Raw genomic sequence first — 25,901 nt, forward strand, 5'->3', positions numbered from 1 at the left:
TCTCTCCGACGGTGAGAGGAGAGGCTACTGACAGCCATGGGAGGAGTAGAGGAGGGAGGGGCCGGATCTCCGCCGCCCCGATGTAGCCTCGCTAGGCAGTGTCACCTCCACGCTGACGGAGAAGAAGAGGAGGGTGTGCGCCGGCCTCCCACTGATGGAAGAGAAGAGGAGGGCGACCGGCGGAGGAGAAGAAGAGGGAGTCACCGGTGAAGAGGAAGAGGAGGGGGCAGAGGAAAATAGGAGCTAGGGAGGGAGAGACAGAGAACGACGAGGGAGGGATGGGGCGGGCGGATAGCCACGGAAAAGGAATGTTAAGTGGGACCTATGTCTAAAACATTATTCTTTTCTGGACGTACTTCAAATGTTGCGATGATGTTTTTTTGGGACAAAGGGAGTACTAAAATATATTTAAAAAATAAATACGCATATCATTTTTCGAGGCGACAAACTTTTTTAAGTTTGACTAAGAATATAGAAAATAGTATTAATATTTGTATCTTCAAATAAGTTATTATAAAAGTATACTCATATTCAATCTAACCATTGTTAGTATACATCATAAATATTAGTATATTTTTATAAATTTAATCAAACTTAAAAAATTTGACTTCTCGGAAAGCGAGATATACATTTATTTTAGGACGGAAGAAGTACTTTAAACTTCCTCTTCAATTGAAAAGGTAGGGATCCAAGATAATGAAGAGCTGTGTAGGACAACTTGGAGCTGAACTGTTGAACTCCCAACTCAGAGAGCGGCGCCAAATGAGCTTATCAGTCACGCTTGCCTCAAGTTTACTTCTGTCAGTCGATCCCAGAGGTTTAGGTACTGTACCAGCGCCTGGACTGAAACACCACAAATGATCTCTGAAAATTGGAGTGCATGCACCTGACTCTTGGAGACCAGCTGCGAGAGGGACGAGGTCATCTCCGAATTTCAGGTTTTGAAAGTTAGAAGGAGTGCGTTATCCGGTATTCGAATTTGATAGTGTTTTTTAAATTCAGCAAAAAGCTCAGGGAAGCAAATCGACACTACTAGAAGTAAGGATTGTCCGGACATGAGGCCCCAGCGCGGTGAGCATGCTGCTGGCTGGATGGATGCTTGGCGTGTTAAAAGTCCTTGACCCACGCTGCCGACAGCAGTTCTTGGGCCATAGTTACGAAAGCACCGTCCAGGCCCATCAAGGAAAATCCTTTCAGGCCCAATTTTCTGCGCCAATGCCTACTCCGTCCTCGAGCACCTCGACTCCTCGCCGCGACTCTGCCGAGCGCCGCACTTCGCTGTTCATAGGTCGCCGTAGTCGGTAGAGGCACTGCCAAGCCGAACAGGCCCTCTGCCTCTTTCCTCCGACGCTCCCAGCACGAACAGCCGGTTGATGCGTCCCCCGCGGCCTTGGGCCTTGGCTACTGTCGTCTCCTTCAATTGGTAGGCTCCCTTGCGCCATGGTCATTTGTCAATGAAATGTATTGCTTCATGCATTACCGATAGTTGGTACAAAATATTCTGAAGATAGGTACTAGTCCCACGCGCGCTCACAATATATTATATCTCAGATAAATCAGTATCTAAGCAAAGCCCTTTATTATCTAGCACAAATGTAGTTAGCGTGGCCTAAATAAAGACACACATTCTTGCTCCAAACTGTAGCACCTAGAGGTCTCTTGAGGTATTATATGGGTAGCATTAACAAGGATGATATGTTCGAGTGAATTCTTAGCTGCTGCACATAACAAAGGCTCAATGTCTCCTTCTTGTTCAAGTAAATGTTGTCTTTTTCTTAGCCTCTTTGTTCTTAGGAATTGTAACCTCATTTCTACATTTTTCATAGTCGGTCGCTCTCCTCCTTTGACCCTTAAGCATGCTTATGTAAGTAAGGCAATTTCACTAATCTCTTCCTGGTCTGCTTCTTCCACAACTTGAGTATCCATTATTTCAATAAGAGGCCCTTGGTGAAGTCCTTCAATGAAGAAATGGGACAAGCTTTGCTTTGCACCTAAATCATTAATAAAAATTGGCTTCTTTCTTGTCAAATGTTCCACAAGTATTACTCCAAAACTGTATACATCACTCTTCTCCGTTAGTTGACCGGTATGATAATACTGTGAATCCAAGTAACCGAATGTTCCTTGAACAATTGTCACCACATGGGTCTCATCAAGTGAAAGAGCTCTTGAAGCACCAAAATCTGAAACCTTTGTGGTGAAATTGTCATCCAATAGTATATTTGAAGACTTGACATCTCTGTGGAAAATTGGTATTGTAGCTGCTGAGTGTAGATAAGCAAGAGCCCCTGCTGCTTCTGTTGCAATCCTAATGCGATCATCCCATGAAAGCAAGCATTTTAATGTAGTATCAGTGTGAAGAAGTTCATACAGAGTTCCATTTGAAATGAATTCATATACAAGCAAGGGCTCCTATCGACAAAAGATGCTCGGCAGTCCTCCGAGGGGTATCCCACGAAGGTAGATTGATCGGTGGAGGTGCACGTGATAGGAACCGGATGGTGACACAAGGCGCAGAGACAACGATTTAGACAGGTTCGGGCCGTCTGATCGACGTAATACCCTATGTCCTGTGTCTTTGTTGTATTGTATTAAATATGGGATGTATGGAGATGTCGACTAGGGAACCCCTGCCTCTCCTTATATACTCTGGAGGGGTAGGGTTATAAGGAAAGTATCATATTTGGTACTATACAATATCTTGCGGTGCACGTCGACTAGTGCCGTGCACGCCTTGATCTTGTGGGCTGGGCCACCTCTGATGGTGCGGTCCATGTCTTGTCTTATGGATACCCGGGGTATATCCCTCACAGCGATTTTTTTTTTTAAAATTTTAACACTTTTTGGAAACTAATTTTAAATCTAACATGGTCGGTTTTTTTTAAAACTAACACTTTTGGCCGCGCCTATTGCCCTAGCGCGGCCAAATGCCTGTGCCGCGCCATGCATGGTGGCGCGGCAGAGGGCTGATGTGGCGGCGACCGGAATCGCTGACCGCTGACGGGGCAGGGCCTGCCGCGCCACCGATCTTGGCGCGGCACTGTCGTGCCTTGGTCCGTGGCGCGGCAGAGCCGAATAAAACCCCCACCGCGTCCCGCGTTCGCCAGTGGCCGAGCAGTGCAGCAAGGCCGCTTGGCCGCTGCGCCCGTGTCTGCCACGCCGGCCGCCGCGTCCGCCCACGCCAGCCAGCCCGCCGCCGAGCACGCCGGCCGTCGTGGCCGCGTCCGCCCGCGCTAGCCAGCCCGCCGCCGAGCACGGCACGGCCGCCGGCCGCCCGGTGCGGCCGCCGCGCCCGCGCCCACGCCTCCCGGCCCATTCTAGCGCGCTGCAGCGAGGTACTCCCCTAATATATTTAGTATAGTTAATAAAGTTAGTAAAATTATTAAAGTATAGTTAGTAAAGTTAGTTAGTTTAGTTAGTATAGGTAATATAGTAAGTTAATATAGGTAGTAAAGTTAGGTAGTTTAGTTAGTACAATTATTGAGTCTAGTTATACATTGGATTTAGTCTAATTAGTTATTGTAGTTAGTCTTGTATAGATGTTAATATTAGATTAGTTAGTATAGTTATAGTTAGAATATGTATTAATATTACTATGGACATTACGTACGACGATTTCGACAACTTGATAAAGTTTCTTGAAATGCTTTTGTAGATGGATTGTTGTGTTAGAGTTTTGTATGGAGAAAGTGTTAGGAGAGAAGATGGTATGTTTAAGGATATGGAAGAAGAATTGGAATGGTTTGATGAACCTCCTAGCTTCAACGACCTTTGTGTCCGTTTGAATGCAAAGTTTGGCAGTGATTTCACACTGAAGGGGAGGTTTGATACTGGGAAGACTAGGGCACACTATGTCCTCATGCCCTTGTGCGACCCTGCTCACTGGTCCCGCTACACTAGGGTTCTCCAAGGTTCTAATGTGCCCATGGCTGAGGTGGTGGTGGAGAATGGGTATAGGATGCAGGGTGTTCAGGACGGACCGTCCATTGATGGTTTTGGAGGCAATGACCAAGAATTAGGGGTCGAAGGGGAAGCAACTTCGGATAACATGGATTTGGACAGTCAGTTGACGTAGGAGCAGTTTCATTCAAATGCAGTAGGTTGTATAAGCAATGACTTCGATGTGAATGATTTCGAACGGGAAGAGGAGGAGCAGGAGGAGGAGGACAGGATCGGTGATGTAGTTAGCAATGATTCAGACGATTCTGATGATGACCAAGGAGGTATAGATGCTATGCCAACACCAGCTGATGCCATGCCAGTACCGGTTCATACTATGCCATTACCAATACCATCTAAGGTTTTGCATGGTGTCCAAGCTCAGGGTAGACTAGTCACAAATTTGGCTACAGATGATACCCCCTATGATTCATGGGCCAGAATTAGCGAAGCGCAGCAGTATGTCCCACCACCACCTTACACAGCGACTGAGCTTGAGCAACTAAGGTCCAAGAACGTACCTTTTAGGGGCGTTCCAAACTATAGGGATGTCAGCATGACGGATATGGCAGTTTGTGACACCGGTCTCTAGATGTGTAGGAATTCATTGTATAACCATGAGAAAGAAACCCTTAGGAAGGGGATGATATTCAACATAATGTCAGAGATGAAACTCTTCCTTCAGGACTATGCTGTGTACCACCATAGGCCGTACACCGTCAGTCATTTGGACCAGGAGTTGAGGTACCACGTGATATGCAAAAACGGTTGTATGTGGAGGTTAAATGCACGAAAGAGACAGAGTGATGGCAAGTGGAGTATAACTAAAGTTGTCAAACCCCACACTTGCCTAGACAATAGGGGGAAGGAAAATCATCAGCAGCTCACTTCACGTTACCTTGCCCATCGTATATTGGGGCTTGTTGATGACAATAACAACATCTCGGTGTCTTCTTTACAATAGTCCATATCTGGATTCGTTAAGTATGATGTGACGTACGGAAAGGCTTGGCATGCTAAGCAAATTGCTCTGGCGATTCGATGGGGTACTTGGGAGGAAGTGTACAACAGGGTGCCCCACATCTTATGTGCAATGCATTACTACAACCCTGGCTTGAAATGGTTTGTGGACACCGAAGGGATATTTTTTTTGAGACCCATTGAGGCATGTCCTCTATCGTATGTTCTGGTCATTCGCGCAAACGGAACATGCATTCTAGTTTTATCGACCAGTCGTACTTGTTGATGGCACTTTCCTGATAGGAAAGTACAGGGGCACCTTGATGATGGCTGCTGCTATTGATCCTGAGGACTAGATACTACCCATGGCTTTTGCTTTGGCAGAGGGAGAGAACAATGAATCGTGTCATGGTTCATGCGGCTTCTATGTGTGCAAGTGCTTGGCCCAACTCGCACTATATGTTTGATCTCAGGCCGTCACACAGGGCTTCTTAATGCTGTAGCTGAGCATATAGATGGGTTCCCGCCTCTAGTACATAGATGGTGCATGAGACACTTTGCCGCTAATTTCTAGCGGCGTCAGCGGAAGCAGGAGGTATGTGACAAGGTAAAGGCTCTATGTTGTGTACGTACAGAGCACCAGTTTAAGGAGACAAAGAGAGAACTAGACAAGATGGTAAATACAGCGGGAAAGGCCTGGTTAGAGGCGCAGATGGAACAGAAGGCTCAGTGGGCATTAACATATGACGAGGGGGTTTCAGGTATGGCATCATGACCACTAACTCCTCAGAGTCCTTCAACCGTGTATTCATCGGAGTTCGATCATTGCCTGTGTCTGGAATTGTTGAGTTCTCCTTTCATAAGTGCAACAAATATTTTGTGAAGAGGTGGGAACTTGCGCAGAGGAATATAGCTGAGCAGGGGCGTTTTGGAAAGGCTAGAGCTGAACATTTGAAGGAGGCCGAGGAATTGGCCAAGCAGCACACCGCTGAGCCGTATGGACCCCGCCGCCATATCTTTAGTGTACGGGGCAAGGGTGGCACAAGCTTGGGCGGCGAACATTATGGTGGACGAAACTACCGAGTTGATCTTGAAAATGTAGTGTAGTTGCAACATCCCTCAGATCATGCATGCCCCTTGCTCTCATATGATCACGGCCTGCAGGGTTCGTAGGTACAACTATGAGGATCTGCCATATATGTCACCCTTGTATCTCCGTTCGAACACCGTTAGTATTTGGGAGATGAGCTTCGAGCCATACCTTGACCCGACATAGTGGCCATCTTATAATGGTTATGACTACGTGCCGCATCCAGATCTAATGAAGGTAGGGAAGGGTAGGAGGAAGAAGAAATGACTCAAGGGGGACATGGACGCTATGAGAGGGTACGGCGAAGACATGTACGGCGGGGGAGACTTCAACGAGACCTGTGGCAAGAATCTTTGCTCCGCTTGCAAACAATCTGGTCACAAGGCTAGCCGGCATAGAAGACGAGGGCAACAAGTGATTTCATATTGTGTTCGTATTGCATAACAAGTTGTTCAAATTTTGCAATGCTACATAATGTTAATCTGAATATTGTTAATTTGAATACTCTAACCCTTTGTTTATCAATTTGTAACAGGATGGCCCCTCCCACGCCGCACCAGCTGTACCCTGTTCTTGAGGTGGAGTATGATGACCCCCTTCTTCCACCGGACGATGAGGTTTTCAAGAGGCGTTCGAGGGATCCTTACATTCCTGGGACTTAGTTCATTACGTCGAACTTATGTCGAACGAATATTGTCGTCGAAAACTTGTAGACTCATAAACCAATGAAAATGTTATGTGGCAACTTGTCGTCCATTTATTTGCTTCATGTTCATTTCAACTTGTGCACGGTCGCGGCAGCACTTGTAGTTTTGTACAACACCGACAACAACTCAATTGAAGCTGGATGTTGTTTGTCCGCATCACTGCCGCACCGTCGTCTATGGCGCGGCATTGATGCGCCGTGTACTATGGCACGGTACTGACGTGCCATGGACTCTGGCACAGCCGAACCAATGGTCTACGGTGCTGTATTCGAGATAATTTCACCCGATTACGTTCGTTTTAGAAATTTTGAACGCATGATACAAACAGATGTGATCACTTAAGATCGATCATGGGTAATCCAAGTACATGATACATGGGTACAATACATCAGTAGTTCAAATGGAATATAAGACAACACAATGGAATTTCTACTACATAGCTACATTGATCATTAATAAAGCATTGAACTAACAGACGGCGCAATCAAAACTCTCAGTCAGAAACATACTGAGTAAGCAACCCTATTGCTGTGGCTAGGCTCACCTGCATTGCTCTGATCTGCCTTTTGCCTGTAGTAAGCGGCCTCCGCTTCATCTACGGCCTCTGTGGCCTAAGTGAAGAACGCGTCGTCATCCTCCTCCGCCTACAAGCCCACCTCTGCTAGAGCGATGAGCTCACTCAGTCTGCCAGTGTCGTCCTCAGCCTCCTCAGCCTGCAAGCCCACCTCTGCTAGAGTGATGAGCTCATTGAGTCTGGTAGTGTCGTCCTCATCCTCGTCCCCCTCATCAGACAACACAATCGGTGATTCAACGGTGCGACCAGCTCACTTTCTGTGCTCATCTAACTTCTTTTCCTCGTACCTTGCATGAGCCACCTCTACAACATGGTCCTCGCTGCATCCAATCCCTTCATGTATAAAATGCAATCAGTTAGCAATGCAACTATATTACATTTAAAACCAGGCAACGAAAAAAGGCTTCCAAGCACTCACTGACACATAATGAAACAACATGCTCGTTCAAGACCTGCATCTATACTCTTGTCTCCTCCCTTGCCTCCTTCCTTGCCCTCTCCTCCTCTAATGTCATCCGTCTCTCTAATCCCCATTTGACAAGCCCAACGTCGATCAGGTTACAAATACCGCGCTGTCTAGCAAACTCACGCATCTTGTCTTTGTAATGTTTAACGAAAAGGTTGACGTAGTCAGGTCTATATCCCCTCTTTTGTGCAATTACTTGCTTCCCCTTCAGTTCATCCAAGAACTTAGCTTGACTATCATAACATTCCCACCTGCATTTCCTAGTGCTCTATTCAAACGATAAATTATATCATATATGTCTTAGCAAAAGAAACAAAATATGATTTCATGGTTACCACAAAAATAACCAACCTCATCATAGTGAATCATATTGCCGCAATAATGGCCTATTCCAAGCTCCGAAGGGACTAGACCGTAGTTTGATTTAACACCACATTCGCACTTGACTGGCGGTGCTTTGTAAATTAACCTTTCTTTCTTCTTTTGCTTTGCTTTTGGAGGTTCTTCGGGCCATTTGTTCTTAGGACCATACAACCACTCCTTGAAATGACACTTCGCCATTGAATACACCTAAATAACGTGACATTAGTACATGACACATATAGCTCAACATTTCAACACATATACTTTGCACTTACTTCATGCTTGTTTGGACACACAAACTCCAACGTATTGTCCGAAAGAAAAAGCACCTCTCATGGGCCTACACAACAAAATTCCAACAAAATATTAGTAACCTAGTAATACAAATGAAGAAAAAAACATACAAAAACAATTACTTACATTAAAATGACTGCATGTGTAGAAGCAACGAGCCGCTGTGTCCGGATGTCTCGATTGAAACACGTCGGCCGGACGACCATAGTCATAGTTAAGGACAGGGAGTTCAGGTGGGATGGGGCATCTTTGCTAGACTCGTTGGGGTACAATTCTCTAGGACGACCCCATTTTCACCATAACTGCTCCCGAAAATGCAACTAAAATAATATAACCGACAATTATAGCAACAAAAAAAATGCATGGTAAACATACTTCTAACTAAATAATTAACCTTAACATTGACAAAATCAAACTAATATCTTCCTTCAAACTGTAGACCATAGTTCCCAAACATATTTTTCCTCCTAACCTTAACTCCCATTCATAATATCCTATCCACCATTCAAACGAAAATAAAATATGCGTCATTACCTTGAACGAGGACGAGGAGGGAGGGAGGCGGTCGGGGAATGGAAGGGAAGGGAGGGAGGCGGCAATGGAGGGCCGGGCGAGGGGCGGGCTGCCGGCGTTCGTGGTGCGGCGGCCGGCGTGCTCGGCGGCGGGCTAGCGCGGGTGGACGCGGGCGCGGCGGCCAGGCGGCCTTGCTGCTTGGGCAGCGGGACTGGCGGCGGGGGTTTTATTCGGCTCTGTCGCGCCATGGATCAGGGCGTGGTAGTGTCGTGCCAAGATCGGTGGCGCGGCAGGCCCTGCCCCGTTAGCGGTCAGCGATTCCGGTCGCCGCCAAGTCAGCCCTCTGCCGCGCCACCATGCATGGTGCGGCACAGGCATTTGGCCACGCCAGGGCAATAGGCGCGGCCAAAAGTGTTAGCTTTTTAAAAGAAACGACCGTGTTAGATTTAAAATTAGTTTCCAAAGAGTGTTAAAATAAAATAAAAAATTCCCCACAGCACCACATCTTCTAGGCAGCAACCAAACAGTTTCACCACATTACGATGACTGATTTGAGACAAAATGACAACCTCATTGATAAATTGGTCTATCTCTATTTGCTCCACTATTTTGGATTTTTTATGGCCACCACACGTTGGTCTAATAGAATCCCTTTATAAACTGTTCCATGTCCTCCACGACCAAGAACACGCGTAGCATCAAAGTTGTTAGTCGCCTCCTCTAGTTCCTCCAATGAGAATATCTTTGTTTTTGCTTGTAGCGCTTTCATCTGAGATCAGTTGCTCCAATAGCAAACCTTGATTTTTCTTGAAGTATGCTCGTCGGATTCTCTTTTGGATGCCTTTCTTCCACTTATTGACAAGTAGAATTGCACCCAATGCAATAAATATGGAGCCAAGGCCACAACCAATTCCAATTGCAATACCTATATGCATTTGCTGTGGTTATAAGACCATGTTAATGTTACAAAATGTAATTGCAAGGGGATTTTGTTTGCTATGACTTACCCAAAAGAAGGTTCCGTTGCTTAGTCGATATGACACACTGCCCCTTAATAGAATCGAATTCTTTACTGTGAGAGCATGGCGTGCATTTATATCTTCCAGGGATATTTTCACATGTACCATTGCAGTAGTTTGGCAGCGAGCATTCATCAATATCTATAGACATCTAATTTGTTATTCAATATTTATATTGACCGTTACAAATATACTCTCCCCATTCTAAATTATAAGATGTTTTAGCTTTTCTAGATACATTGATTTTACTATGTATCTAGACATTAGTGTATAAGTAAGTGCATAGCAAATGCTATGTATCTAGAAAAACCAAAATGTCTTGTAATTTGGAATTGTGAGAGTATCATATTAGAGATATGAAGGCACCGCCGTCGATGCCGCCTCCCAGCGTGTCCACGTATGTTCTATTTAGTTGGTGCGTTAGATAGAAATTCCACGACTCAGATGAAGTGTGTCACAACCAGCCTTCCTCCATGCATTCGGTAGTGGATGGATGGAGCAAGTGGACGCATTCAATGAAGTAGATGAAAAATTGAATGACCATGCATGCAAGGACAATATAAACTATAGGTATACTTTGCATGCAAAAAGTTACTATGGTAGGGGGATTTACATCACTATGCTTTCACGTGTCCTTTACATAAAAAAGTTACTATGACAGGAGGAATTTACATCACATGTGCCTTCTCCCTTTACATTAATGAATTTACTATCAATAGATACTAGGCAGTAAATTTCCATGCATGCACGAGTGCCTCCCTAAGCTATCCAGAAATTCACTCAGTAAATTTGAAAGCACTCGATATCTTCACCTACGTAGGGTGGGTCGAAAGCAGGTGGACACATTTAATGCCTCCCCTCCATGGTACTATCAGATAAAAACAAGTCGGGCATGTGGACACATTTAATGCCTCTCCTCCTTACCATCAGATAAAAACAATTCACCGACCATGTAGGAACATTTGTACTTACACATGCATCCATGCATCTAAGAGACGGCTTGGGTTGTGTGCACATTGCTACCGAGGTGGTCGGTGGTCAGGGTTGGTCGCCATTAATACGGCTACCATACTTGCATCTACACCCATGCATGCAGAGGCATCCGTTCCTCCTCCAACTCTTGCCTATATAAGCATGTGCCATCCATTGCTTCATCGCACCCCTCCCAGCCCCCCAGTGTCTCCATGTGTCCTCCTTGTAGTTCATATACGAGGAATCATTAGCTTTGGCCTCAGGGGCACCCGCAGTGGTGAGTCGACCCATCTCAGATAAAGGCAGCCACATCAACTGAGCCCATGAGTCGACTCCTGGCCCAACAGTACCACAGGCCCCATGGCAAATTAAAAACGATAAACAACGTGACCTTTGTTTCTTCCATCGTACTGCTTTCTTCCACCTCCGACGGTTCTGAATGCTGAAGTGTCGCCGCATGCCTAGTTTAGACGGAGGTTCGTCCAAGCCGGCGCATCTCAACTGCTCACCTGTTGTTGTAGTTTGTGTACATTGCAGCTACCAGGGCCGGCGTACAAAACGGCGGCCGCCGCCATGCAGGACGGCCAGGCTCCCTCTGTGTGGAGACGTTGCAAACTGTTGCCGCCGCCATTCAACTCATTGGTTGCCGCCGCCGCCGCCGCCGTTTGACTCGTCGCCTACCACCGCCGCCTGAGTCGCTCGCCCCCGCTCGACTCAGCTCTGCCGCCGCCGCTCCATCTCCGCTCTTGGCTCTTACAGGTGGGCCAAATTCTTTGTTTATTCAGGAGGAGTCGACCCTGAAACGTGAGTCAATTTTTCTCTCCCTTCTGCGTGAGTTGTATAGTCCAGTCGGTCAATTTTTCTGGCCTCCACGTTGGATGATGAGTCGCTTTTTCTATCCCCACTGGAGAAGCCCTCATTGTAGTTCATCCCTGTAGTAGTTTGTGTGTACATTGGCTATGTGTAAGCTCGCATATGTACCCGCCCCTGTTTGCCACCGTCAGATATATACATGTGGTGCGCGTTTGTGATGACATGTATTCCATATTGAATGAGAAGGAGCGTCTCCTAATCAAACTCTATTACCGTGTTAACAAGCAGAAGCCTAAGCATCATTAGCATAATTCTGGGCAAGCACACTTGCCTATGGCGATAAGGACTAGCACACCCGGTGGCACCCGGTGGCAGTACTCTCAAAAATTCACGTGTACCTCGGGACATTCTATAAGTGCATTAACTTACCTGCCATGTGTCATGTAACCAAAGACATACTGATACATACAAAGTCTACAATGTTTCAGCTAGCTGGTAGACTATTCTAATGCCTATGGACTACTTTTCTGCAACATTGTGGTTGCTCTTAGATTATGTTTTCGATGGTGTTTCAATGCCACAACTAAGTAAACAGTAGCCTACTCACAACATAAAAGCAGGCAACCACGGGACATATATAATGTGTCTGCTGGTTGTGCTTGGCAAGATAAGCCTCGGTAAGCATGCGAAGTTGTAGGAGGAGCGGGCATCTCTACGTGTGTGAAAAATCTCTACATGTAAAGGAGAGGCATTAAATGTGCCCACCTGCTTTCGACCTACTTCGCGCGTGTAAAAAATCTCTGCATGTAAAGGATGGCATTAAATGTGCCCACCTTCTTTCGACCTTCTCCGAACATAAAAAAATATATTGCCATGCAGTGTGTAAGGTAAGTACTGTTAGTTTAGTTACAGAATATATGTCTCTCGTGAATTTAGCTAGAGAGATGTGTGGTAATACTATGATCCTAAAAATCACGACTTGTTTTTACTTACTAATAATACATTTTTATTTTTTTGAACTTACTGATAGTAAATTTCTGTTTGTACAAGACAACAAGCATTAAATGTTTGTCCACCTGCTTACACCAAAGTGGTGGACGGTGGTGGTAGATGGCCTGCAGTACATGCTCTTCTCGTTTATCCACCTGCTGCATTCAATGTGCATGCGCCCACTTGGATGAGTTGTTGGTTCATCTACCAACGTGAATGGTTGAATGCATGCAAGGACAATAGAGTGATTCATCTAGGTCGTGCAGTTTCTATACAACGTACCACTCAAATGAAGCTTACGTGGACATGCTGGGAGGGCACCTAGGCGGTGCGGCCTCAATATGAAGGCACGCTGTCAAGGTGGCCTCCCAGGGTGTCCACATATGTTCCATTTAGTTGGTGCGTTAGATAGAAATTCCACAACCCAGATGAAGTAGCACCTCCATGACCCACATGAAGTGGTACCTCCATGCATGACCATGCATGCACGGACAATATACACTATAGGTGCCTTCATATCTCGCCTTCGTGCGGAGCCACCGCCGCCAGACGTGGCGACCTCGCCTTCAGGGTAGAGAGGTAGGGCGCCAGCACGCCGCTGCGCTGGGGTGTCGCTGTGCCGCTGCAGGCCATGCGTCGGACGGACTGCTAGCGGCCATGGGCGAGCGGCCGAGGCTGGATGGAGGACCATCGGACCACCGGAGCCGAGAGACACTAGGGTTCCCAGCGCATGGGCGCAGGGCGCAGCGGCACTTCGGCGTACAGCAGTGTCGGGGATGGGACGTCGACGACGGGATTGTGGCGGTGGGAATGCGGTTTTTTGTTCATTTGAGAAAGGATGCGTTGGGATTTGGTGATGCGCTGACGCGCTGGGCTTCGTGAGTTGCTGGTGGGCCGGATGGGAATAAACTACATCCGTTTGTGGGCTATTTTGATGAGTACGATGGCAGCAGTGTAGAATCTTGCATCTAGAGTCTTTTCAGGATAAAAAAAGAACTTTGCTCTAAAATACCATATATGTGTATACATGCTAATTTTTTTCTAAATATGTTGGATATGGTCGAGAGTACCCAATCGTAGCTGTATGTATATGCACCCCTAGCTTTGTTAGTCAAACATTTGTATATTTTAATCCATTGATCTCCATCAAAATTATATAGATTCATGACACTATTTATTTGGTGATTCTAGAAATTGATTTTATTATTATACAACAGAGGTAATATATTTTTAAATTCACTATGAGAAATGATTTCATAATATATAATTCATATATTGTGAAACAAAAAAAATATTTAATGATGGTAAAGGATCATAATATTTGACTTAGAACAAAGCTAATGTAATATGTCAAATAAATAACAGAAGTACCCTTGCGTCAGGAGTGAAGGTGTAACACCTCTATTGTTATGAGCTCACTAAGCACTGAGATTATGACCTGAGAGATAGATCTATTAATATAGTGAGTTAGTTACGTCAATGCCTATATGTGTTAATGAAAAAAATCCTAACACAAAGAGTAGAATAAGTAGTTCTAAACATTGGCACGGAAGCAATTTTTATAAACAAAATAAAATATAACTTGTATTTAGTACTTGAATACAATTTGGAGCGCAAGTTTAATAGATGAAAATGCAAGTTTTGTTTCCGTAAATAAAAGTCGTTTGATAGTATTTTGATAGATCATGTTTGTGCATTGTAGTGCACGTATTGCTTGCAGATACACCATCCATAGGTGTCACGCGTGTCGTATGGTGCACGACTAACTCGTTCCTATTCTGGAGTTAATGCTAAACTGTAGCTTTGTGTTTCGCGTCGCCTGTGGTTCATGCCTGCCGTGACCCGCGTCTCCCCGTACTCTTTTCTGCGCTCTTGTTGGAACCTTGTCTTGTAGCCGTATTAGTCATTAATGGCCTCGGACATCGCTCGCCTCGAACGCGCAAAAAATTCGGTCGATTCATTTATAGTGATTTCGTGCTAGAACCTTGGTGGACCGCGCCAGGACCACTGACTGCTCTGCCTTTATAAGCAGGGTCTGGCTTAGCCGTTGGTACCACCACTCGGTGCACTTTAGCTCGCCTAGCTTTTCCTTTTGAGCCAGCTTTTCGCACAGTCCTTCCTTGCAACCATCGCCAGCGATGGCAGGAGCCTGGGTTAGTAGTTACTGCCAGAACACTGAGGGTTTTCCCAAGATCCTGTATGCCACCCTACAAAAGCTCGGAGTCAAAGATCATCCTGAGTATGAGGGCCGTGAGTATGAAAAGCATGGCACTGAGCGGTGTGAAGTTACCGTCTACATTGGGAAGAGTGAAGAGTTCCCCGACATCACTAAAGCCTAGAATGTGACCACAACTGGGTTCGCTTCGTCGACACCTACCAAGTTGTGGCCCACAAAGCCTTGTGTTACCTTTGCCAGATCTATGAAGAGCCCATTGCCCATACCCCCATGAGGTTCTTTCCACCTTTGAAAAAGAATCGACGGGCATGGAGGGCTCGCATGGAGGCTTCGCAAGGGCGGGATGCGCAAGAAGATAGTCCTACCGCGGTGCACTTGACCACGTACCTGCTTGCTCTGGATGAGCAGTATGACCAGCAAGCCTTAGAGCCGAGGAAGTGCCTTCGGCGAGTTGAGGAAGCCGAGATCTTCTCCAGGATGCTCCAGGTGCAGCTTGCCGAAGCGCATGCCAGTGCAGCAGCCGTTGAGAGTTGGGAGACTGCCATGTCGGAAGCTCCGAAGGAGTCTAAAGATCGACATGCCCATCAGTTGAGAGAGGCCTACCTTGTCACTACGGCCAAGCGGAGGACGTTGTCTACTGAACGGTAGGATCCCTTGATCGAGGAGGAGATCCCTGTCGACCCGCCAGAAAGAAGGAGAACCAGTGTTGCAGTACCGCCAGCACCTCCACCCTTGGAAGTGTCAGAAGTAGAACCCTTGATTCCTCTCACTTAGCCATTGCCAAGAGAGGAGGCAGATCCATAGCCAGGGCGGTAGAAGAATCCACCAAGCCCGGGAATGAAGATGAGTGGTCCAAAGTAGATTAGTTGCCTTGGGATGATGTACCCGTAGTTAGTAGTGTCTTTCATCGCTGTCCACCGGTATTGTAATCTTTCCATTGTATTTCATCCGTAGTTGTTGAAGTAGTCCGATCTTAGGAAAGGTGAATGATGTGTCAAGAATGGGAGAGTAAGTGCCTGTATGTTGTACCAGCATAAGGACGTTTGGAATATGTATTTTATTTATTTCGCTGTGTTATTGTGTCCATCTACCTTAAGTCTTGTTAGACGTGCTTATGGTTTTCGAGGGCGATGTTAAGTGGGTTACAAGAGAAATTACCATTCGAATGCCAGCAGACCAGCCGTGATTGGATAACATAGGACACTGTATCGACTAATTGTGGATGTCCCAGCAGAACACTTGAATCTCTTTAAATCAGATCTATTGTTGGATTTGAAGTCTGTGTCCCTTGTTGCGAAAGGAACCCTTGTTGTTTGAATCTTCCCTTGCAATACTCCTCTGATTCTGTGGTCTATGACCCCACCATCTTCATTGCGTGTAAGTTGGTAGTAGTTGCCTGGTTAATAGCTTATGGTGCCGCGACAAAACCAAGGGCCCCTGTGGAACAGCTGCCACATGGTGACGCTGCTTGGCACACGCTGGTATAGAGGTTGTTGACCAAGTACCTTTACCAAGTTACACCGTCATACCACTTTTGACACAAATATTCGGGTGTTTGAACGGGAAATCGACAACGGGTTGATGAAATAGTGTTCTCTCAAAGTAAACAAGAGGAGGTGGTATCGGAGGAAGCATGTATGTTGCGATCTCACTTCATACAAAGGTTGGCGCATATTGTGGACAAGGAAGGGAAGGAAACAAGAACACCTAGGTAAAGTTAGCCTTGGGTAGTAGGGAGTGCTTAGAAAAGCCTGAGTGGATGTCAAGTCCCAAGCACTATGCCTAGCTTGACCACGCTACGCACGCCGGGTCGCTATCACCGCGTGCCCCTCGGACGCAGTTGGTGTCGGGCCCATTAGCACCCTGTCCTCTCATGGCCGCGACATCATGCCGCACTCGTCGTCCTCGTGCACTATGCGCTTCTCCTTTTCTCGGCCTCTGGTCCGCTCTTGATCCTCGCCCTTATCCCCGTACCGGACCCCCTCCCTTCTTTCTTCTTTTGGGGACACGGCCGCCCGCACACCTCCCTCGTCGAGCGAACCCTCTCTCCTCTCCTTTATTCCCCCCTCCGCTCGCTTGCGCAGGGAGCGCGCCATGGCCGACTTTATCCCCACAGCGTGAACCGGCAGTGTATCCCATCCACGCGTCTCCACTTCCGGTGCGCTGCGCCCCACTCCATTCACCACTATAAGATGCTCTTGGTCCTTGCTCTTCTTCTTCATCCACATCCCTCTCGAATCCGAAGCAGAGCTACGAGATCCGGTCGTCATTGTGAAACTAGGTTCGTCTGACATAGGTGATGGTGTAATCTGAGAAGAAGGGATCCGGTTTTCGAAGAAGTTCAAGTCTACCGTTGGTTAGTTTGGTCTTAGGGTTCACGATGTTTGACTTCTCAGTCTTCTGTTTCTGGATCTGTTGGTCATACGTCATGTTTTGGATAATCATTATCTTATTGTTTCTCCATTGCCCTCGTCTATCCCGACTTCTGGAGTAAGCCTTGGTTGTATTAGGTTGCTCTTAAACATGTAACTTTAAATCCCGGTGTAATTTAGTGTTCGACGCCGTGTAATCTTTCGTGTAATTCCAGATTTACAAAATATGTTGTAGTTTTGCCTAAGGGGAGTGGATCCTAATTCACTCTTTTGTAAACCATCGCGTTAGGAGACATACTTGTGTTGTAGTTTTTGCTCTTTCCACCTATAATGTAATCCTAGCCAATGTTGTGCTTTGAATCTAAGTGTGTTAGCTGCTTTGAATCTAAGGCCTTGTGCAACGCGATGAGAAAACATATCAGACATATGAGCCATATTTCCCAAGATTTTTCCTATACCAAGCATATCACCCGCAGCGAAGCGCGGGCAGCAGTGGCTAGTATTCTTGTATTATAATATGCTGAAAACAAATCCAATGTTTATATAATTTGATCCGATTGAACTTCGAATTACAACTCTGTTAGAGCATGTGATCCGACTAATATGCATTCCATTTTGGGTATGAGTGATGTAATGCTCTGTAGACGTACTGAACTACTGATCGATGAGAGGGATGTACTTTTGCAGCCGCCCTGTATGTACGGATTTCCTTGGAAGCCGGAAGAACAATTGCAACGATACCCCATAAATATGCCCCCATGGGTTACGTGTAGACAAGAACTGTTTGTGCTACGGCATGCATAGTTGCTATTATTCTGCTTAGCTTGCTGACAAGTTGAATTGGTTATTGCCCATCTTATAACAATGTCATATTCCATAGAAAAATCAAATTGATCTTCGACAGTGTCCTCGAAGTCAGTATCTCCTTGCTCGTTGGTATTAACTATTTACCATTTCTTTCATGGAGCTTGCATTGTTGTTTAGTGTGTTGCTGACAATCAGAGTCCCATCTTCTACGACACATTAATCACGTGATATTGTGCACTTCCTGAGCTGAAAAGTGTAGTGTTACCTGCTGTACAATTAAGCTTGAACCTTTTGTTTCCATAACAATCTTCTTCGAGGCCGAAAGGGAAGGGAATGGTCATGTTTCCACATGACCTCCGGCAATGCTCTTTAGGCTTCGGGTTGTAATCTGCACCATAATAAATTGACAAGGAGTAAGAACAAGATGATTGAAATGATATGTTTGTGATATTTTCATTTTTTAGATAAAATCAAGCAAGTAGAACCTTGTTTTTTTTTAACGCAATGGCAGAAGCTCTGCCTTTCAATTAAGATAGGGAAAGAGGGTTTATGTACAAGGAGGAAGACACTCCGAAAAGGGTATTAAGGATCCCAGGTGCGCATGAAAACACCACGAAAACACATTCCTTGCGGTTAGAGAAGGGAGATTGCTAATTGTAAGCGAAAGCCCTCTTCCTTTGCTCTATGTCCTCCTTGATTCTTGCGGCCACTTGTGGCACCATCTCTGCAGTATTGTTAAAAATTCTCCTGTTTCTCTCTTTCCAAATATTCCTAAATGTGTAGATCACTACCCCATTGAGCCGTCTTCGTTCGGTGGTTGGCACTTTTTTTCTGCTTCTTCCCACCATGCTCTGATCTCGATGGGATCCCCCTGAGGCTGTGACTGCAACACACTGAAGTTCTCCCAAGAGAGGATTTGGTCCCAGACCTCCTTTGCAAATGGGCAGCACAAACAAAGGTGTAGGGCGGTTTCTAAGGGCCCGTTGCAAAGCACGCAGTGATCTTGATGTGGCCACCCTCTCTTTTGTAGGTTTTGTGCCGTGAGAATTTTGTCCTGCACTAGAATCCAGGCAAAGATTTTGCATTTGTTCTCTACCTGTGTTTTCTAGATTATGTTAGCACGGAAAAATAGGAATGAACCTTGGAATTGGATTCGGTAAGCTGAACGGGTGGAGTAAACCCCATCCGGGGTCCATCGCCAGGTGATGGAGTCCCGAACGCCCTGTTGTAGATGGGCGTCCTGAATTCGTATCCAAAGGGACGCAGATTCTTCAATGTGGACAGCCGAGGTGATCTTTCCCCTTAGCGAACGCATCCAATTGTTGTTCCAGACTTCATGTTGCACCGATCGGTTCTTTCTTGAAACAAGCCAAAATAGGTTTGGAGCTAGGTACCTTGGAGCTTCCACCTCTAACCAATTGTGGTGCCAGAAGCGAGTCTTTGCGCCATCACCCAAAGAAATTTTGATCGAAACGTTGAAAAGGAGGCGATCCACATCACTACATGGGAGTATAGAGCCTAGCCATGGCTTGGAATCCTCCACCCATTCTTGCCACAGCCAGCATAACTGGAGAGCTCTTCCAAATCTATCAAGGTCAGGCACCCCCAGACCTCCTAGGTCTTTGGGTCTGATAACTGTTGGCCAGTTGACCAAGCAGTGTCCGCCATTTGCAAGGGCTTGCGCAACCGATTGCGTTTTCTGCTTACACTTGCAGACCAGCTGCGAGAGGGCTGGGGCTACCTCCGAATCTGTCGGGTTTTGAAAGTTAAAAGGCTATTATGTTAGCCAGTATTCAAGTTTTAGAGTGTTTTTTAAAATTCAGTGAGAAATTCCGGAAAGCTTTGTGTTGCACTCAACCGGCGTACATACGCTGGACGCTGGCGCAACATCGAGACCAGGACAGACAGCTAGCCTTTGACAACGCGAACCAACATGTTTGTGCAGGTGGCTGAGTGGCTCCGTAACAAGCAGCTGTTCGTATGGATGAAAACGATACAGAAATATCCCGAACCGAACCGTAGTCGTTTTCTACATTTAACCCGATCGAATTCGTTTTTTGCGGACAAAAACGGATACTAAATTCGAAAATGAAATACGGAGTACATAATTCGAAATTCGGTACGAAATCGGTTTGGGCATTTGTTCGTTCGATTTCTACATTTCTACATTATATTCGCAATATACCGAATTTATATTCAGTTTGGAACCGAATTTGGTCCAGCAGGGCAGAGGGCACTAGCCCATGTACTAGCCCAGCAGGGCACTAGCCCAGCCCAATAACGAAGCTAACCCTATTCCCCAAACTCCCACTCCCCATCCCCAGTCCCCAGCGTGACTGCCCGACGGCTCCTCAGTCCGCCCCCTCCCTATTGCTTTGGCTAGCGCTGGCGGCGCCGTCCGTCATCCCCACGCGCGTGCCGAAGGTCGGCGAGGAGGCGCGCCTTGAACCTCCGCGCCCGCGACGAGCGCTCCAGGTGGTCCGCCGCGCCGGCCAAGTTCTCGAGGTACGCCGGGAGCACCGCCGCGCCCTGCAGCTCTCTGCCTGCCACTGCCAGCCAACGCCGCCGACCGCAGTGCCCATCGATGGCGCCCACCGAAGACGGCGTTTCTGCTCCCACGAAGGGCAAGGCCAAGGCCAAGACCAAGACCGTGCGCCAACTTCTTGCGCTGCCGACAGCACGGGCACCGGCACCGGCACCGGCAGCTACGACTTCTCCAGCGCCACCTCCAGCTCCAGGTACGATCGATCTGGGGTCTTGATGTTCCGCTTGGCTGCTCCTGCTAGCTATTTTACATTGCCGTATGCTCTCATACAGAACCAGTGCTAGAAGCTTTGCAGACATGCACTACTAGCTAGCACGTGTAAGACATATATGTTTCTAGATTGATGAAGTTTTAGTTGTGGACGTGTGATATCATACTGAGTAGAAAGTTTCAGTCTCAACTCTGAACATGTATGATATATCTGATGCATCGTTCAGTATGTTTTCTTTTCTGAAGATTTGTAGTCTTGATATGTGTGTTGTTTGTCAATGCTGGAGCGGTACATATGAGTCTGCTGGCTAGGGACATACACTAATCCCCTCCAGAAATTCAGGATTGGAACATCAACTTAGTATTATTCAGTTCTGCACTGAGTAATAAAGCCTGGTGCACTTAGGATTGGAACATCTTTTTTTTCTGGACACAAAACCAAAACCTGACACAAAGATTAGATAAGCACGGGCTATGAGGCTAGATAAAACCTAGTCTTCTTTTATGGTGCAGCATTGATTTGCCTTTGTAATTAATATTTTGTCCTGCAAAATCTGATATTTTTATTGGGAAAAACTATAGTTTTTATCAAAATCTGATATAGTTTTTATTGGGAAAAATCTGAGATATTTTTATCAGTACTCTAACTTATTTTGGTCATTTTGCTTGATCATCAGGATCTAGGAATAAAAGGTCTGCATCTCAGAGTATTAGCTCTGGAACTTGTGATAGTTCAGCCACACAAGCATCCGTAGCAGCGTCAGTTTCAGTGATCGGTTCCAGTGCTCCTATTGTTGACATTGACACCAGTTGCACTGGCGCTGGCACTGGCACTGGCCCAGCCCAACCTGGTGGTGCACCAGCAACAGACACACCTGCAGCTCCAGTTAATATCGGCGAAGATGATCAAGATGATGAAGAGCAGGCTCATCTTTCTGGCAAGAGGTACAAAAAAATGCACATCACATGTCTGGAAGTATTTCACCAAGAAAAAGGAGGTTATAGAGGTGGATGGAAAGCAGTATGAGCAGCTGTGGGGGTACTGCAATTTTGTTAGGTGCAATAAGAGGTACAAAGCTGAGGGCCCTTGTGGGACGACTGCATTCAAGAGCCATTTGAGGTCAAAGCACAGTATTGTGGAGGGACAACAACAGCTTAATGTTGGTAAGAACACTGGTTCTGAAATTGCTCATATCGTGCCTTTCAAATATGACCAAGAAGTTAGCTTGAGGAAATTGAACTTGGCAATCACCATGCATGAATATCCTTTCAATATAGTTGAGCATGAGTATCTTGTTGATTTCATAAAATCTCTTCGGCCTAGCTTTCCGATAAAGTCTTGTGTCACTGTTAGGAAAGAAATAATGGACAGATATCTTGAAGAAAAGGAAACTTTGTATGCACACTTAAAAACTATCAAGTGCCGCTTTAGTGCAACAATGGACATGTGGACCTCATGCCAAAACAAAGGATACATGTGTGTTACAATTCATTGGATAGATGATAATTGGCGTATCCAAAAGAGAATTATTGGTTTCTTCAATGTAAAAGGTAGACATACTGGTGCTAAGTTATCTGAGACATTCAGTGAAGTTATGGTTAAATGGTACATTGAGAAAAGACTGTTTGCATTGACTTTGGATAATGCTAGTTCAAATGAAGTGGCTGTCAATGATATAATTTCAGATCTAAAAGAGAATGGTAATGGCTCCCTAGTGTGTGATGGGCTGTTTTTTCATGTCAGATGTGCATGTCATATTCTCAATTTGGTTGCTAGAGATGGGTTGAAAGTCATTTCAGAAACAATTAGCAAGGTCAAATCACTTGTGCTAGCTGTGAAAGGGTCTCCATTGCAGTGGGAAGAGCTTATGAAGTGTGCCACCGAAGCTGGGTTGGATACAAAGAGGGGTATTCAAATTGATGTGTCAACAAGGTGGAATTCTACCTACCTAATGCTGAGAGATGCCTTGTACTACAAGGATGCATTTATTAGGCTGAAGTCTTCAAATCGCCGTAGGTATGCTAAGATTTCTCCATCTTCTGTTGAATGGGAAAAGGCTTTGACAATTTATGGTTGTCTCAAGAAATTTTATGATCTCACTGAAATTCTCTCTGGCACTTCATATCCTACTGCAAACTTATTTTATAGAGGTTTCTGTGATATAAAGATCTTGCTAGATGATTGGTGCTTTAATGAAGATGATACAATTAGAGAAATGGCTGTTGCTATGAATGCAAAATTTAAAAAATATTGGGAACAGTCCAACATTGCTTTAGCTGTAGCTTGTTTTCTTGATCCAAGGTATAAGAAAAGGCTAATAGAGTACTACATGAAGAAGTTCCATGGTGATCACTATCAACTTGCACTCGATGAGTTTATTTGTGTGGTAAAGAAACTATACAACTTTTATGCTAGTTCTGCTCCTGCACCAGCAAAGAAAACTAGTAGTGTGGCTGCACCTGGACCTAGTAACACAGCTGATGTATTAATGGGAAATGTAGACCATGACCTAGAAGAATTCCTATATGATGAAAGTGAACATGCTATGGTTGAGACAAATGAGTTGGAGAGGTATATGGGGGAACCACTACTGAAAATTGTTGGTGAGTTTGACATCTTAGCTTGGTGGAAAAACAAGAGAGAAGAGTATCCTATCCTTTCACAGATTGTTCGGGATTTAATGGCTGTACAAGTATCAACGGTAGCATCCGAGTCTGCATTTAGTGCTGCTGGTCGTGTTGTTGATCCCTATCGCAGTCGTCTTGATCCCGAGATGGTACAGGCATTAATTTGCATAAAGGACTGGGTTGCTGCAGCAAGTAAAGGTGGTCATTTTATCTCTTTTTTCAGTTATACACTTGTAATTGCAGCATAATAATGCATTGATATTTTCCCCTTACTAATATTTTGTTCAGATGCGAAAGTGGTTGGATCAATTGTGAGTGATCTTGAAGTTGATGCTTTGACTAATGTTGTGGCTAAACTGAAAATTGAGGTATGTTTATCCTCTCCTCTGTCTATATTTGATGTTGGCTGTTGTTAAATCTATCTTGTTGAGTGGAGTAGCACACTGCACACACTTTCAACTCCATCTATATATGGTGCCATGGCATGCATGTACTTGGTCTAGTACTGGTGGCCTACTGGAGGGAGGATCGGGTTGATTGTAGCACAAATAAAAACATTTCTTATTCTCATACACTGATCACACTAATATCCAAAGAGAGTGCATTGCATTATCAGTAAGCCTTAATTATCAGCATATGCATGTTCTGGCAAGGAGAGATGGATCGGATGCACTAGCTAGCTGCCATATGCAACTCGGCTGATTCTATGGAACTCCCTAATGCTCCTCTGTATATATTCACTTTGCAAATTTCTAGGACAAGGACAAGGAGGGCGATGGGGACTCTGAGGAGGACAATGAGGATGCAAAAGACATGGAGAGCGATGGGAACTCTGATCCTGACATCATGGATGATGCTTATGAGCTCTAGATGTTCATGTTCTGTTAATTGTGTGTCGTACTACTTAAGACCACGGGTCACGCACTTGTTAATTTGAACTAGATCATGCACTTGTTAGTCGCGAACTTGTTATGTATTTGGCCATGAACTTGTTTAATGTTATGCATTGTGGGTCGGTTCGTATTGAATTCTCGTATACCGACCGTGTTCGATATAATTCCGCTCGAATTGTTTCGTTTTCGAAATTCTAGATATTTCGTAAGTTCGTGTTCGTTTTCGTGTTCGGTTTGTCCGCTTTCGTTTTCGTTTTCGTATTCAAATGTAAAAGTAGAAAACGGTTGAGGAGTTCTCCGTTCGATTCCGTCCGTTTTCATCCTTAGCTGTTCGTACTTGATAGGTTGGGCCATCTAGTTTTATCTAGAACGAATTCGATTTCTACACCTGAAGACACTAATGCCTTTACATTAACAAGATATAACCTATCTAGCCTTTCACTTCGTTGTGCTGTAAATCCTCTGTTCTATTCCACGTGCCAAGATCTCTGGTTTGTACTAGAACAACTACAGGTTAATATGAAGTGTTACTTTGTCTGAATATATGCAGGTTTGAGTTCAAGCTGGCCAGCACGCGAGGACACTCGTCCGAGCAGGAAATGGCAAGCATGTCAAAATCTCATTGCAGTGCAACTTCAAAGTATGTCTTTGCAATTGTATATCCGGTCCGACTCCGACCGTCGAATTCACTCTTATTCTATCCCGATTCCCGAGTCAATTTTAAAGTTCGGCATGGCTAGCGTCCGGATGTCCGGACAGAGGCCTGTGTCCGGACGCCAACGCCTCTTGCTACATTTCACGCGCGTCTGCGCGCCTGTGGGAACCTCCGTGCCTCCCCGTCCGGATGCCCGCACCCCTTCTGGTTCCTGCGCCCGCATGCACGCGGGGCCATGCACCCCTGCCTCCATCCCCCTCCGCTTCCTACGCGCATGCACGGCACCCCACCAGCTACAGCAGTCGGGTCCCGTTGCAACATGTGCAACATAAGATCACTTCTGCAACCGAAACACATGCAACATATGTCTGAAACACTTGCAAAACACCTAAAAACACTTGAAAAACACGTGTGTAGCCATTGCAAAACATATGTAACATCCAGATGAAACACTTACAACATACGTATAAAACACCTGAAACACTTGGAACATACTCTTGCAACATGCATGTATATGCAACACCCATATCTACTTTGCTACATCTAGATCAAACACTTGAAACATACGTCTAAAACACATAAAATATTTGAAAATATACGCTTAACATGTATATATTATCATTGCAACATATGCAACATCTCAGATATACTTTTACAACATCCACATCAAACACTTGAAACATAAGTCTGGAACGCCTGAAACACTTGAAACACGACGTCGCCGCGCTGCCACGTCCTACCTAGTGGGGAGACGTCGGCCTAGTGTACACCTTAGCTGCAGGACGTCGGCCCATCGCTCCTCCTACAGATTCTCTCGCGCCTACTCGTGGTCCAGGCTCGTGCCCGTCGGTGCGGTCCGCTGCTGCTTCTCTAGCGTCGTTGTTGCTCGGTCGTAGTCGTCCAAAGACGTTCGCT

General features: G+C 45.6%; 1 pseudogene; it reads right to left on the bottom strand.

Moving 5' to 3' along the window:
- Nucleotides 1-1,599: 1,599 nt before the first annotated feature.
- The window catches only part of LOC136467371 (wall-associated receptor kinase 3-like), a 61,198-nt pseudogene continuing 36,896 nt past the window's right edge, over nt 1,600-25,901 (bottom strand).

Source organism: Miscanthus floridulus, chromosome 7 (genome assembly GCF_019320115.1).
Source record: "Miscanthus floridulus cultivar M001 chromosome 7, ASM1932011v1, whole genome shotgun sequence".
In the NCBI taxonomy this organism is placed as follows: domain Eukaryota; kingdom Viridiplantae; phylum Streptophyta; class Magnoliopsida; order Poales; family Poaceae; genus Miscanthus; species Miscanthus floridulus.